Source organism: Corvus brachyrhynchos, unplaced genomic scaffold, assembly GCF_000691975.1.
Source record: "Corvus brachyrhynchos isolate BGI_N302 unplaced genomic scaffold, ASM69197v1 scaffold106, whole genome shotgun sequence".
NCBI lineage: Eukaryota > Metazoa > Chordata > Aves > Passeriformes > Corvidae > Corvus > Corvus brachyrhynchos.
The window spans coordinates 2289803-2304955 of NW_008238834.1; the positions used below are offsets into that span (position 1 = coordinate 2289803).

Genomic DNA, 15153 nt, shown 5'->3' on the forward strand with positions numbered 1-15153 from the left:
AGAGGAGATCTGCTGCACCTAAGATATATACAATGTGCAATGGATAACCTAATATGCCTTTCATTTAACTGGCTGGGCAGGTTTCTGCATTCTGGAGAGCATGGAATCATACCAGAATTTGTTGGCATAACAGGCCTGTCAGACCGGTTCCTGGGGCGCCCAGGAACCTGCCCAACCAGTCTGCATCAAAGGCTGGCCCAACATGCTGCAGCTCAGCTCGGCTGGGGAGGCTTCTACGCCGCGAATTATTCACGCCTCTGTCAACTCCCAACATACTACTCAGAGAGAATGATGTAGCCTCCAGCAAAATAATTTACCGAGGGGTAGGGGAGTGATACATCCTTGTTAAGTGGAGCAAGATCTTATTGTTATAAATTTTGTTTCATTTTATATGCAGATGAACTGGGCTAGAGGTCTGTCAGCATAAGTGCAAAGAGAAACAGGGAAGAAAATGTCTTTTTTTTAAACAATACTAACAGTACCAACTTATTATAATGAAATAACACCAAATTTTTAGTGTGACCAGCTAAAAACCCCCGAAATTGTGCACTAATTCAGATTTATTTCTGGTACAAAATGTATTTACTCTATGCATAGGTTCGAACATATTTTTGTTACCACATGGGAGACGGCACATTGGGAGCTTGCATGTGGAATATCCACCTTGTGACTTTGGTAGAGCCCTAGGTCTGTGCAAGCTGACCCTGAATTACTGCACAGCCTGTTTCAAGGTGAAACAGTTTAGAGAACATGGCGTGTATGGGACATGCTTCCATAACTGTGAGGAACTACAGCAGCTGCCCTGTTACAATAGCACATGGGCTGCAACAGCAGCTGCACTGCTTCTTGTTCATGGCTGTGGGGCAAGAATACTTGCACAGCAGTCCTGCATGTTGCATAGTTATTCAGGCTGTAGGCAGAGATCAGGATATGCCCTGACAGAAGCCTGCATCTGTGTAAACTTAGTACTTTTTTTTTTTCCAGATACAAATATAGGCTATAATTTTCAGATCTCCTGCTATGATTGTCAGAGATGTTGAGTAAAATCAGTAAGACCTGTAAAAGTCTTAACACTTCTGGAAATGTAATAATGGTTTTATATACAATGTTTTCTAAATGTGTGCTTATTTTTTGTTTAGGCACCTAAATTTAAACACTCAGACTTGAAAAGGTTTGCTGTATTGAATGTTGTCAAAGGCTCTGATTACCTGTAGAAAGCTGTGTTTGTTCCTAAATTGATCCCACAGTGATATTTTTAATTTTTAGATCATCTTTGCTTGCTTACCCATTTTAATAATAGTTACTACACAACCAGTGATCAGAACAGGAAGTTACCACCAAATTCAAACAACGTTGTGTAGCATAGGCATTGTTTTCACCATTGACCAGAATAGGAAAGACAAACTGATATTTGAATATACTCAGATGATTTTACTAGAGGAGAATAACCCTTCCTATAAGACTGCATCTTATGACTGCCTTGAAAGGAAGGCTCTTTTCTGAAGAAGACAACTAACTGAGCTGAAATGGCAGATGTATGCTGTTTGTGCTTGGAGTCACACTGCCTTAGGCTATGATTTCATACAGCTAAGCAGGGCTGGGCTGGGTCAGTACTTGGATAAGAGATTTGCAGAAAGTCCGCTGCAGGAAGTGGTTTTGGTGATTCAGGAGGCTGTACTGAATAATCGGGCACCACTGCCAAATGTGATGGAGACATTGGGTTCTGAGTATGCCCCAGTCTTGGTGCTATATTAAATGGAAGTTTTTAAAGACTCCAAAGTCCTTTCCACAAACACTTCATCTTGCACTGTAAATCCCTATCCAATGTGAATGTACTGTGTCTGCCTACAATTTGGTTTTATGAGTGTCGCATAATTGGATAAACTGTGTAACTGATTAACACAAGTAAATTACCACCCAAAATAGCTGTAAGACTGTACAATGTGGAAAAGGTTCTGCTTGTATAATAGACTTTGGGAGGGCTGGTGTGCTTCAAAGCTGGTCTACTTCCAACTATGTCAGCTGGTCTCATAAAAGATACTGTATGAAGTTTTCCTTTCTGCATCCTGAGCTCATCATTAAACTTGGAGTCTTATAGTGAACCTGATGATGGAACTTTAAAGGCATTGTACTTGCCACTGAACTCTTTACTGGATTCTGAAAAGCACAGGCATAAAAGGGATGTTTACTATCTCTTCCTTTGACTTGAGAGCTTAAAGGAGCTTGTTCTCTCCAGACTCTTGTTCCCCCAAACAAAACCCACCATGTACACACCTTAGAGATCCAGCAGGGGCTTTTCATTAGTTAGGGCTTCTCATACAGAGTTGCTGGCAGGACTGAGACTTTAAGTTATGCTTTTAAATTCACTTCCACAAGTTAGAGAAATTTAATTTTTCATAAGTAAAAGGCAAAGGTATAAGACAAAGAAGATATTGTATGTATCAATAAATTTTTTGATAGACATCACTTGACTCTTGTTCTCAGCCTCGTAACTCATGACAGTTCTAAATATAGACTTACCACAGACATAAATATTGTAGTATCAGGCTTGCTTAGAGTTCTCTGTGAGACAGATCGCTTTTCCTCCTGAAGAAGGCAGTATAATTACCTGAAGGACCGATTTCTCTCTTATATATATTCTGTCTTATAATTTGCATTAAATGGATTTCACAGAGGAATTATCTTCAAAATCAAACCTACTGTTGCAGGCTTTTCCTATTGAGAATGAAGTAAATGCTGTTTGTCCTCTCCAGCTTCCATCAAGAAAAGTCTCATAATGCTTATCTGTGAACTCTACCAATTTATACAGTGATCACATAAAATCTTCTTCAGGAGAAGAGTCTCAGAGGGGTGCAATTCTGAAAAATAAGACAATATAAATGGTACAGGCTTCAACTTGTTCTTATAGTGAAGGTATGCACAAACATTCATGTCTACAAGTATTCATTACAGAGAGTTTACAACATACCTCCCCGTAGCTATCAAAAGCTGTTCAGTATATTCACAAGCAAATTCAGATAACACACATGCCCCCACCCCCTATCAGAGTTAGGTAATATTTCTTTCCTCTTGACTAGTTGTGTAGCAGTGTACGGGCAAGAGACTGTTGGTTCATAAAGGGCATAATGAAAAGTAAGCCAAGTCCTACCTTGGAAAAGGAGGAGAGGTAGCAGCAGTTAATTTCTGACCTAGAGGCTAACTAGAGAAAAATGCCTTCAAGTGAGCCAAGGGATGCAACTTAAAGCATTTTTGATGCTCTTCTGAGCAAGAACAGGTTTAGAACTTGTTACAGCTGATTTGTTGATGACAACAGTTTCCCCTTTACCTTGTCTGAGACAGCAGAACTGGACATTGGCAGAATATAAAAAACAAATTACAAGAGAACTACCACTATTCTCACTACAAGAGTAAGCCTAAAGTAAAAGCTTGCTATTTTTCTCTGAGAGAAAAAAGCTTTTAAGTGTTATTATTTTTTTGGTGTCTTACAGACATTTAGGACTGCTTTGCTGGTTTTTTTATGGAGAATAATCATTACAGAAGAGTGAGTAAAGAGAGTTATAAGGCAGGAACCAGAAGAGGCATTGCTGTCATTTTTTGGGTGTCTGAATAACAAATACTTTTCTATTATTTGTCTTCTTTTTCAGATGATACTCTATTAAGCAATAGGCTTTCTATATGAAGACATGGAAGCATGAGATATCATGGACCTCACAGTTATCTTTTCACATGCTGAAATTTGATATTTTATTTTTCTGTTTTGTCATCTAGGCCTTCAGTTATTTTAAATATGAGAACTACTTTCCCATCCCTTGGTCTGTACTTATGGTTTCCCCTGCAATCTTTGGTCAAAGACCTCAGAAAATCCAAGTAGATTGTGTACTACTCATTTGTCTGCTGTTCTACTGGTATACCAGATAGATACTTTTATTAAGGAGCTACAGTTTTCTATTGTAGGAGGCTTGCTGAAATATTCTTAGCACATTAGGTTTCTCTTTGTGTCTCATATTACAAAATGAAATAATAGTTTTAATCAAGCTATTACTGAACGAAGACTCACTAAAATTTTTAATAGGTCTGTTTTTAAAAAGAGAGTATGTTATGTGTTGCTTTCTGGGTCATTGAGTACTAGTTAGAAAATAGTTTTGGTTTGAAACGTAATGTTAGTGAGATAATATCTTTTGTTAGAAACTTGAAATGCCACATTGTTATTAAGCATCTTCAAAATTCAGAACATGAGAGAAACCCAACCACTCTTCTGTTCCATTACTTCATTCAGCAGTCCTGTTGCAGAATTTTCTCTTCCAATACCTAAAGCTTTGTTGGTCTCTTGTGTTTCTTGTTCTTAGAAACAGCAAGAGGAGGAGGGTATTGGGAAAACACTAGAGGGATGTAAATGTATGTTCCAACTTTTCAAAACCAAAGCTTTTCACTTTTGCAATTAATGTCTTTCACATAAAATTCCAAGCTTCTAAAGTTAGAAGGAGCTTTGCTAATGACTTTATTGAAGCCAGATTTTTAATCATCTTATGTTATCTTTCTTGTATGATAAAATAATTCTGAAAAAATTATTGTTCCAGTATATGTTTCTGTCTTGAGCTGTTAAGGAAGCTACTCACTTTTTGAAGTAAGGGGGAAAGATAAAGTTAAGCAGCCATTTCTCTGTGGTGCTAGTCCATACACAGTATGCAGAACCAAGCTTTATTGTGCCTCAAGATTCTCCTCCTGGCCATGCATGATAAAATTGGAAAATCAAGACAGACCCATCAAGCCTCCAACTTTGACCTTCAGCCTATGACTTGAACCATAAGTATGCTTGTATCAGTTCAGCACATCACCCAGCAGATCACTAACTGACTGTGATGTACATTCTCTCACTTCTTCATCTTCTGTCATCTGTGATCAGTTGTTTATATTCAGCAGCTACAACAGTCACACCGTCATTGTTTAACCTGTTGTCAGCTCTCTTAGGACTTCAAAAGGAAGAAGTTCACACCAGTCTGGCAGCATTATTGATACTGGATGAACAGAGTGGCTTGTTTTTATGCCTCATTCAGTATTTCTTCTTTATCATGTTTCAAATGCAGGTTAGCTACCTCTGGGAAATCCCAGGAAGGAGGTAGCTTGTGGCAGAAGGAGGGGAAGAGCAGTGAGAGGTGGGCACAGGTCTCTACAGAGCTTCTGTCCACCTTCCTCTGAGACCCATGTCTGAATCCCTGATATTCATAGATGGCAAAGAGGCTGTCACTCACCTTCTTGATTTATCCAGAAACCAGCTTTGCCATTGTCTCCAAAATATTCCAATGAAAGTGTTGGTGGGCTTTCTTGGTGGAAGGCATCAGTGAAATAGTCTGGTTTAAAAATTCTATACTTAAGCAAAAGGAAATTTTAAATCTCAATTATTAATATAATAGCACAGCCCCACAAAATCTGTATCAGGATAGCTGAAGTACTTGGTAGGACCTTGGTAGGGCAGACAAAAGTGGTGGGCCTACAGGATTATTTGTTTAAGCAACACGTTTCATTTTGAAACAAAGCAGTGGTAGCATGTCTGAGGGGGCACATGCTCCAAACTTTTCAATATATGAAAGAGATCAAACTTTTGGGAAACTAGCACATGCAGTGACCAAAACTTTATTTAATACAATATTAATGCTGTTAAAGGCTTTAAAATTTCATGTGGAAACTGTATAATGAACTGACAGCTACAATGTGAGCACATAACTGGACTAATTCTAGAAATGGCACTATACATTTTCCTCATTTCAAACAGCTTTATCACTAAAGAGATGGGATCAACTGAAAAAAACACAAACATGCAAACACAGAAGAGGTAATTGTGATTTAACAGTGTCTTTTGTGTTAGATTTATTTTCCTCCCTCAGGAAAACTGCATGGCTAAAACATAAACTCTTCACCTGCACAGGAAAGATACAAACTTTGAAGTGATTCTTCGTGAGGTGATGCCAGTCAAATTTCGTTTTGCGCTGTGTTTACTGTGCATAACACCACGGCTTTTTCAATGCTCTAGTGATCAAAAAAAGCACAGTACAATACAGACACAATGTAAGTATTGTTGTTTCCTTAAGTACTAATGAGCTTCTGAAAATTCCAAGGGAAGTGGTAATTTGCCTTAAGGAAAGTGTATTTTTTTCTGGTGCTTCCATAAAGCCCTGACAGAAGGCAGGATTGTCAGGACTGATGGCTCAGGTCACCTTTATCCGAGCCTTCACCTAAGTCAAGGTCAGAATCCAGCTGATAGCTAAGGATTGAGTCATGCTGTCTGAGAAAACATACTACAGGATTTTAGTGTAGAAGACTTTATTTGATGATTCACTTAAGCTAGACCAAATTCATCTGCAGCCACTTACATTGACTTCTATTCTGAACCAGCTAAGCTAAGTCAGAGAGTCTGGTTTTGAGTGTGAACTTCAGTGATCAGACAACTTTTCGGATTTTCTCAGTGTAATCAGTTTAAAATCTCGTCTTTCATCAATGTGTCTGACATAGGCAGATTAGAGAGAAGTAAGCTAAGGTGTGAATTTACAGCACTCTGGCTACCTTGCTCTAGTCCCTTCTGAACAAAGATTTGTAGTAAGTGTCAATGTATCCCACTGTCAAAGTGGACAGACTAGTGAACTCTTGATGGTGTTCCCTAGTCCTCTTGGCAATGGTTGCCTTGTATAGCTGGGACTTAATCCACTGAAGCTTGCTAATATCCCACTCATGAGATTAATTTGTATTCCTCCATGGTTAGCAAAAAGTGGGCAGAAAAGTCAGTAAGGCTGACCTGGAATATGTCCTCTAAATTGATGCTTGTACAGGTAAAGTGTGTGATTTAATTGGGTGCTATGTCATTCAGTTATCTAAAAAGGGAATGTCCTTATCATCCTTTGTGCAGGTTCTTGCAGTATGGTCTTACTCAGGAAATAAATCATGTTTTAACGGACGCTTTTTTGAAAGTAAAATAATTGGAATTTGATCTAGAGTTCAAAAAAGCGATTTACTCATACAGTGTGGGGGCCTCGAGTGTTTCTATTTGCAAATCAGCAAGGTGTTTTTCTTATGTAAGCATGTAGAAATGCAAAATCAGAACACAGTGGTGAAACCATTCTTTCCTGGGCACAACACCTAGAAAAATCACTGTAATGCACCCTCTAGAATTAACACAACCATGTTTCTGAGGATGCCCACCCCATGCTCCCCAACAAACTATTTCTAGTTCAAAACTAACTGGGAAACAACCATCACTCTCGTCAGCTGGCCCAAACACAGCCTCTCCACCTACCTTCTTAAAACTGAGCTGACTCATAGGCAGTCAGGACCAGACAGTATGCTATGTAAAATGGCAGCAACTAGGAACCTAAAAGAAAGCAAAGAATACTGATCAACAAAAGCTTTTTTAATTCAGTAAATGAAAATGCATGAGCTAAATGGGAGAACACCTTTACCCACCCCAGCAATTTAAAGAATGTATGGAATAGTGAATACTGTATATGTACCCTTGATCATATATTTTTTTTCTGACACTCAGGTCTGTAGTTCGTTTCTTTCTGGCTTGTATTCAAGCAAATACAGGAATAGAATGAATTCTAAGAACAAATATCAGGGACTCCTATTTGAGTTATGCTTTTAAAGGCACCAAAACAAAAGCATAAAGCGTTAAACCAGGTCTAAGGTATTGATCTAGGATCTGCTACTGTTTAAGCAGGCTTCCTTGTTAGAAATTAAGGGATTGCTATTTCATTAAGGAAATGCATAAAATTATTTTTCACCCTGAAATGGAGGATCTCAGTGTAGGTGCTTGAGGAAATTGTCTTGTTGTGCTTTCTCCTTTCACTAATTTGCTGCTCTTTAGGTTTTGCGTTTTAGGACTCTTCAAAGATGTGTGTCTAGTTATTCTTTGGGGGCACACAGAACCAAGGAATGAAATAGGTCTCTCTGTTTCATAAACTGGGCTGGCAAGGATTCTGCTGCCTGAATACCTGTGCTGGAAGGGACATCTGCATCCCCTGTGCAGCCAGCTATCCAGCTGCTCCTCAGTAAGAGGCCAGCAAAATAGATGAACGGTGACTATTTTGGAGTGAGAGCAGAGCAGAAGGAGGGGTGATTGCTCCTGCAAGGAGCAATCTGTTGCTTCTGCTTTCTTCATTGCAGCAGCTTCTGCTTTCTTCACTGCAGCAGCAGGGGTTAAACCCTCAGTTCCTGGGTTTTGTCAGCACATGTGAATTACGTTAACCTGTTCTTAGGATGTTAAGATCTCATCTTCCCTATAGGTTAAGAAGCCCAGGGACAGTCCAGAGTCAGCAATACTGTTTTCTAAGAATTCTGCACCCTTGTATACTTACTTCTCAGATGATATCTTTGTTGTTTTTCCAATCATGTTACTTATATTTTAAACAAAAAGTAATACAAGGATTAATGCAAGTGGAATGTGCATACTGGAACATGGCCTGTTTGTCACAGGAAACCATTGTCACGCGTTACTGACAGTCTGACATAGGCTCGATTTTCTACACTGCAGCGTAAACAGGAAACTTACCTTTGGGGAAATAGAAACCATTTATCAGTGGCTAATCTCCAGGTTGTTTTCTTGATGCCAGTGAGAAACAATAATTCAGTGACAGAGAGAAGTTGATTTTTTCTCATAGGTACTCTACCTGGGTCAGCAACAACACCAGTTTCTTCAGAAAATAATGTGTTTCTTTTTTACATTTTTGTAATGCTAAGCCAGAGGAATAGCACACAAAAAAAAAGACTTTCTGGTCTCAGTGGATTTCAAGGCACATAGGGTTGATTTCAGCTGGTACTGGAACTGGTTTAAAAACTGAAAACAGTTGCTTGGTTTCCCCCTCTCACCTTATTTGAAGTTTCTAAATCATGTTTTGCCCATTTCTGGGTTGTGTACAAACCTCAAAGCTGGAGTGTGCCCTGGCCCTCCACCACCTTGTTGGCTTGAAAACTAGGCAGAATCCAGCCCAGCCTCTGTCATCCAGATCAAAATACCCTTTTTAACATAAAAAGGATTTCATTGGTAGGACAAAAATCAAGTCATTCAATTGTCTTGCAAAGTTTCTTTTAAGGGACACCAGAATGACTGAAAAATCAAATAATATTTAGCTTCAGTAAAACCATAGGAGTTTCTGTCTGCCATAGGCATGACATAAAGGTTAGACTGAGCCCCTGGGGGTGAGTAATATCAGGAGTGATCAAGGGCAGGAAGGCTGGACAGGGTGCTGAGTTTTGTTTTGCTTCAGGCCTATGACAGCCCTATTGCACTGGTGATTTGGCATCCTTTCTTTTTCAGCTGGAATAATGAAATAGTCCATGTCTTCTTCTGGATGCATATGTGTGGGTTGTAGGAACAGGGGAAATGTATACAGCACTGAAAATCCATGTGGGATCACAGAGCGTACTCCAAAGCACTTGGCTGGTGAGCTGCAGCCGGTACAGCAGCCCCGTGTGCTGTAGTTGGCAAGTCTTGTTGAGACCAGGGCTGGAGAAGGCACCAGCTGACAGCAGTTGTTGAGAATAAGGGTAGGAGGGCATGGGAACAGCAAGGATGACAGCTGACACAGCATTAGAAGTATGGACCAGAATGCAGGTGAGGGGAAGGAATTTGGACAACACAATGTGTATTTGAGTTTGAAAGTTTACTTCTTGTGAAAGCAAATGCCTGCTGCTACTTTCTCTAAATATACTCTCAGGGGTTTATTCTGTTACCCAACTGCTTATGAAGCCATTCACCAGTACTGGTCAGAGCATACCTGCATATTTATTTTCTGGAGAGAAATTAATCTTATTTATGTGGAGTTAGGGATTAGCACATTTGCTAAGCATATTGCTATCCAGAAACCAGACAATTCCAACATCTGAAAAACAGTAACATGAATGTTTCCAACCATCTGGCATTTTCAATGGTATGAATCAAAAAAACACCTTTATCCAAGCAACTTTCTCCCATTTCTATTCTGGTTCAGATTTTCCTCTTATTCAACTCCAGAATAACCACCTTATGGCAATTGTTAGCAAGGTTGGAAGAGTTAAACCAGGGTGAATATGGCCCTTTTGTTTGTGCTATCTGTACTTTTTGTACTCTAAAGCCCAGGGTGACACTTGATATTGTACTTAGTCAAAGCCTTTCAAATGGTTCTCTCTGTATCAGATTAATGATGCTCTGAGTTACACGGGCAGCAAATCAACCAAATCAATACACATACAATAGTTCAGGTGGACTTTTTTTTTTTTTGTTTCAAAAGAATGAAGGACTTGCTGTGACAACAACACCGGAAAGACAGAAATATGTGGGCAGATGGCAGTAGGGCCTCGTTTGGACAAGTGAACAGCCTGAACTAGTGTCATCTCACCTGGTATGTGACCTGTGAGAATTTGGCTCTAAGTTCTTCCCTCCCTTTTGCATGGCCCTTTGTTCATTGTCTTTCAGCAGTGGCTGATGTTTGAAATACATATGCTACTGTTGCTTACAGAGCTCTAGCACCAGAGGAAAGCAACCTGAGCTTTAGGGACACTTCAAAAGCCAAAGGACATAACATCTCTCTTGGGACAGCTGTTTAGTCTGATCTCTTTATAAAGTTTTGCCATTGAGAACATGGCAGATTCCTAATTTTAAGCAGCCATTACCTTACTTTTACTTTGAGGGGACACTCAGTTCATCTGGGATCTCTGCAGTTCCATCAGGGCAGCCAGCTGTCTCAATACCTAAGTGAAAACTGATATATGAAATACTATTTTTAAAAAATCTAGAACCTGTGAGGAAAAAAGAGATAAAACTTCCCATTTTTGTGCAAATGTTTAAGTCAGAACAAGAAAAAGGACTCAACCTGAGGTGTTTGCCTCTGCAAAATCAGACTACAAGCCTTCCAGAGAAATTCCAATGAGATTGTTGTTACACATGCTAAAATGGCTTTTCTGTTCCTTTCCCTTTTTTTTTTTTTTTAATTAGGTTACCTGGTTTTATCATGCAGGAAGATCAAAAGACACACAAGCACCAAGAAAGAAAATTAAGAAAAGATGCAAGTGCAAAAAACCTGGCAAAAGACTGCCAGGTGTGTGTCCTTGGGGAGACTGAGTTGGCTTCTGGCTAGGTGTGAGATTCTAGAATTAAATTGAGCAAGTTACATGCACTGGCCACTTAGGAAAGGCAGATGTAACACAAGTGGAATTTTATTTCGGTAATTCTTATTCCTTGTAACTGGAAGACAGCTCATAGCAGGAGCGCCGTTGCCTCAGATCTGTACTGGAAGAGATGATTACTTAAGGCAGAACATATGTGAGGAAAGATGTTGGCTTCCTATTTGGTAGCACTTTCCCCAGTTTGTTACACAGCATGACAGATAGAACAACACTTGCATGATGTTTATATGTTTTATAATACATCCTAGCCATAGAATCAAGTCCAAGTGCCAAGATAGTTAATTAATTCCACTTTCCTGCATTACCCATAAGGTTTAAGTTATGTATGGCAATTACCTCCTTTAAATTATTAAGCGTGCAGGGAGTGGTTATTGCCTGCTGTTTTTCTGCCTGCACCCTGGCAGGGACAGCGAACCTTGCTGTGTGTGCTCTCCTGGTGACACAGGAGTGCCACACACCCTGCTGCTGCTGGTGGAGCCATGAAGAGCTGCACCGGTGGCCACGCCGTGCCAGGCAGTGCTCCTGCGCACAGCTGCCAACAGCTTGCTTCTCAAGGGGTTCCTGTTCCAGGAGGTGAGGCAGGAAAGGGTAAGGCAGCAAGCAGTGTGTCATCATTGTGGCTGTAATGTGAAGGAGGAGAAAAGACACAAAGAGCTGAAGTGACAAGTCCAAAGTTGCCCTGAGGAGCTGGAGTTACTGTAAGGAACCGAATTCCCCATGTAACCTACGTCTCCAGCCCAGGACCTACCCACAGAACTCTGTGTTAAAACACACAAACCTTAGAGATCTCTTTAACAGTTTCGTTTCATCATACTGCTAAAACAATGCCAGTCCCTGGCCATTCTTGCTCCATGTAACTTCAAGGATTCTGGTAACTTGAGCAAACAAGGAAAACCACAACCAGTGGGCAAAAACATGCCGCTCCTTGCTTGGACTTCTAGTCTTGTTTTTTCTGCTGAAGGTTCCTGATTGATTTTTAATTATCTTAATCTGATTAGCTTTCACTGGACCTGTTTTACAATAATGAACCTAAAATTGAACCTAACAGTCTGAGGCTGCTGTGTGATTCTGTGGAGTGATACAGTACCTCCCCATCTGCTTGCAGGACACATTACAGTCCTCTGTACTGAAGTTGGTGAAGCTTTGTGGTTCTGGTGCATTTGGTGCTTTACACCAACAAATTACCAGATGTCCTGCAGTGGGTCCCATGCCCCTGACAGACCTCCCTAAGCCATCTATGAGGCTTCACTGCATAGAACCAATGTACATGAGTCTGATTTGGGCTGCATGGTTTGCTTCAGAGGTTCTTTCCTGGGCTTCCTGGCAAGATACGAGATACAGCCCTCTGTCAGTTTAGAGGATAAAGATGATGTATCTGATCCATATTTAAAAGCTAGACCGCCATCCATCCCAGCAATCCATAGTGAGAAGGTAAAACAAGAGGACAGCATGCTAGCAGATGATGAATTTCAGCTCCTTTCCAGAGAACTGCACAGGGAGAACGGGGTGTTCTCCAGATCACAGCTTTCCCCGCAGGTCTGGGGACCCACAGCAAAGGGAATTGATAGTAATGCTGCTCAATGCTTATAAAGCTGGGGTCCCTGGAGAGGGACATTGCTGTAAAAATGCCTGCTCTTAGCCTACTAGGAAAAGAAAATAGTTAATGGTGAAAAATTAGAGTGTTTTTATGATTGCATTTAAAACCCAAGGGGAGCCTGTAATGGGCTAAATAGACTACTTAGAGAAAAGCCCTCATGTTTTCCTCTTTTTTTGTGTGTGTTTTAATTTACTGTGTGTAGCTGCCATTATCCATAAACCAAAACTTACGACGCTGTTACAACAGGAGAAAAGAACACTTTATTGTCTGCTGTTGGCAGATCACCCAAAGTCCCCTCCCAACTTAACAAGCGTTAAGCTTCAGTAAGACACAAGACACTTCAGAAAAAAACATCGCCACAAGGCTAATGATGACAACAGCTGCCAGCAAACTTTCCATTGCAAGCAAGTAAAGACTTGAAACAAATTTTAGCTCAAGTTTTGTTTTAGTAGCATCAGTGACATGTCTGTACCGGCAACGGCTCAAATTGCATTCCTTAACACTAGGACTGGAGACCTATCTCCTGGAGTCATTACATTGCAGTAGCCTGGTAGTCGTGAGTAGAGTGAAGTCTTTAACGAATCTGACCTTTTTCTTTTCAGAAGAGGTGTTTATGCCCTAAAAGGCCAGTGAGACAAGTCACTGGAGTCTCACACAAACGAGAATTTTTGCATGACAAAGAATGTTAAGGTGCCTTTTATGTTTGGAGGGGGGCACGAGAAAGAGGTTGTGGGTCTCAGCAAAGCTGAAGAGTCAAAAAATTTGTAATTTTGTTTACTTTTCTGGTACTAATTTTCTTCTTAACAAGTAATTTAAAGCCCAGTCTACATCAGTGACCTTACCTACATGAGTAAGAGCTTTGTGCAGCATAAGTAGGTGAGGTGTGACCTCCCTTCATTTTTCCAGTCTACAGTGCAGTGAAAATTTTTCTTGTACACCTCTTTCTCCCAGCTTGGTGAAGTTGCTCTACGTGGAGTTGTTCTATACAGTAAGTCTTGAAGATAATTAGATTAAAACAATACAAATCCCCTGGTAACAGTAAAATGTCTGAACAATATAAATACAAGATGGTAGAACACAGATAGTGAGAACAGACAGGTAGGAAGAGAAGTTTACACTGTTTTTTATGCACTCTCTCTTCTCAGAACAGGTGTTGCCATTTTGCTCAGCACCTTCAAGAGCTGAAAAGATGTAATGAACAAAGGCTGGCTGAAAAGCCCTTCCGACAGCCTGATGTCTTTTCTGTCCTGTGAAAAGAATCTTAGCAAGGGGATGGTCTTGCAGAGGAGGAGGTGGCCATTGGGTTAAAATAGAACTTACTTAACAAATCGTGTTTGCTCTAAGAAGAATCAGGAAATTTTGGGCCACATAGGCTGCATCTCCCTTACCCTTGCAGGTAGAGCACAAGCCAGAAGGCTTCGTGAAACAAAATGCACTCTTTCATCTGTGTGTCTGCAGTTCTGGCCCTGAAGCACAGTTCAGCAGCCTACATATCCTACAGTGTCTTGCTGCAGACACCAGTGTTTTTAGAAGGCACCTGTACTGCCTTGTCTGCATTGTATTGACCATGTAATTTTGCTGCATGGTGATAAGAGCATATAATTTGATGTAAATTAACATGGCCTATGGGTTGACATACGTCTGAATCTGGACTAAAGAACAGTATGACTCTAAATCTCTGTTTGAAACTCCTGTGTTTTGGGTGTTAATATTGAAATTATTTGAACATGAAACAAATTTGAGCTAAATTATTTGCTGGGATATGGGCTTGAAATGCAGTCTGAAAGTAACCATTGTGGTGCCCAGACCTGTGTATAGTCCAAAGTCCTGTTAGTCATGCCACTCAGGGGCACAGTGATGTGACCTTCTTCTTTTGTTTATTTGTGGTGCAGATACACCAAGTAAAGCACGCACTTAACAAAAGTACAGATCTCCTAAGCTGCTTCTACAAAAATGTTTTATTTTTGTGGTCTAGCATGAGCAGAATAGTACAAAATAGACAAAAGGAGTGTGTTGTTAAGGAGTTACACTGACTAAAGTAAAAAAAAGCTAATTATAAGAAGTAAAGAGGAATATTGGATGTGAGAGTTTATGCTGAGTATTTTGTATGGAAAACCAGATATTAAAGCTGAAAAGAATCCCCATTTGTATTTCAGGGATGTAGTCCTGGTTACTTAAATACAAAATGCTTGCCTGTCTTTATTATTTAGGATATGTTTCTCAAATTAATTTCTTTTAGAACAGAACAAGACCAAATGGCTATGTTCTTACTTCAAAGCAAAACTCCCACATTTAGCCTAAATGAAACTAACTTGGCTTGATTTATCTTTTAGTTATTTTCTATGGGACATGTTGTGTTATTAATTTAGGCAGAAGGCAGAACACTCATTGTTTTCACTGGAGAG

General features: G+C 40.0%; 1 long non-coding RNA gene across 1 annotated transcript; it reads right to left on the reverse strand.

The window, feature by feature from the left end:
- Positions 1-6: 6 nt before the first annotated feature.
- On the reverse strand, positions 7-7840 carry LOC108447648. The gene is made up of 3 exons (XR_001863315.1): positions 7286-7840; positions 5250-5362; positions 7-2858 (listed from the first exon to the last, which is right to left on the reverse strand). It is a non-coding gene; the product is annotated as an uncharacterized LOC108447648 (long non-coding RNA).
- Positions 7841-15153: the final 7313 nt, after the last annotated feature.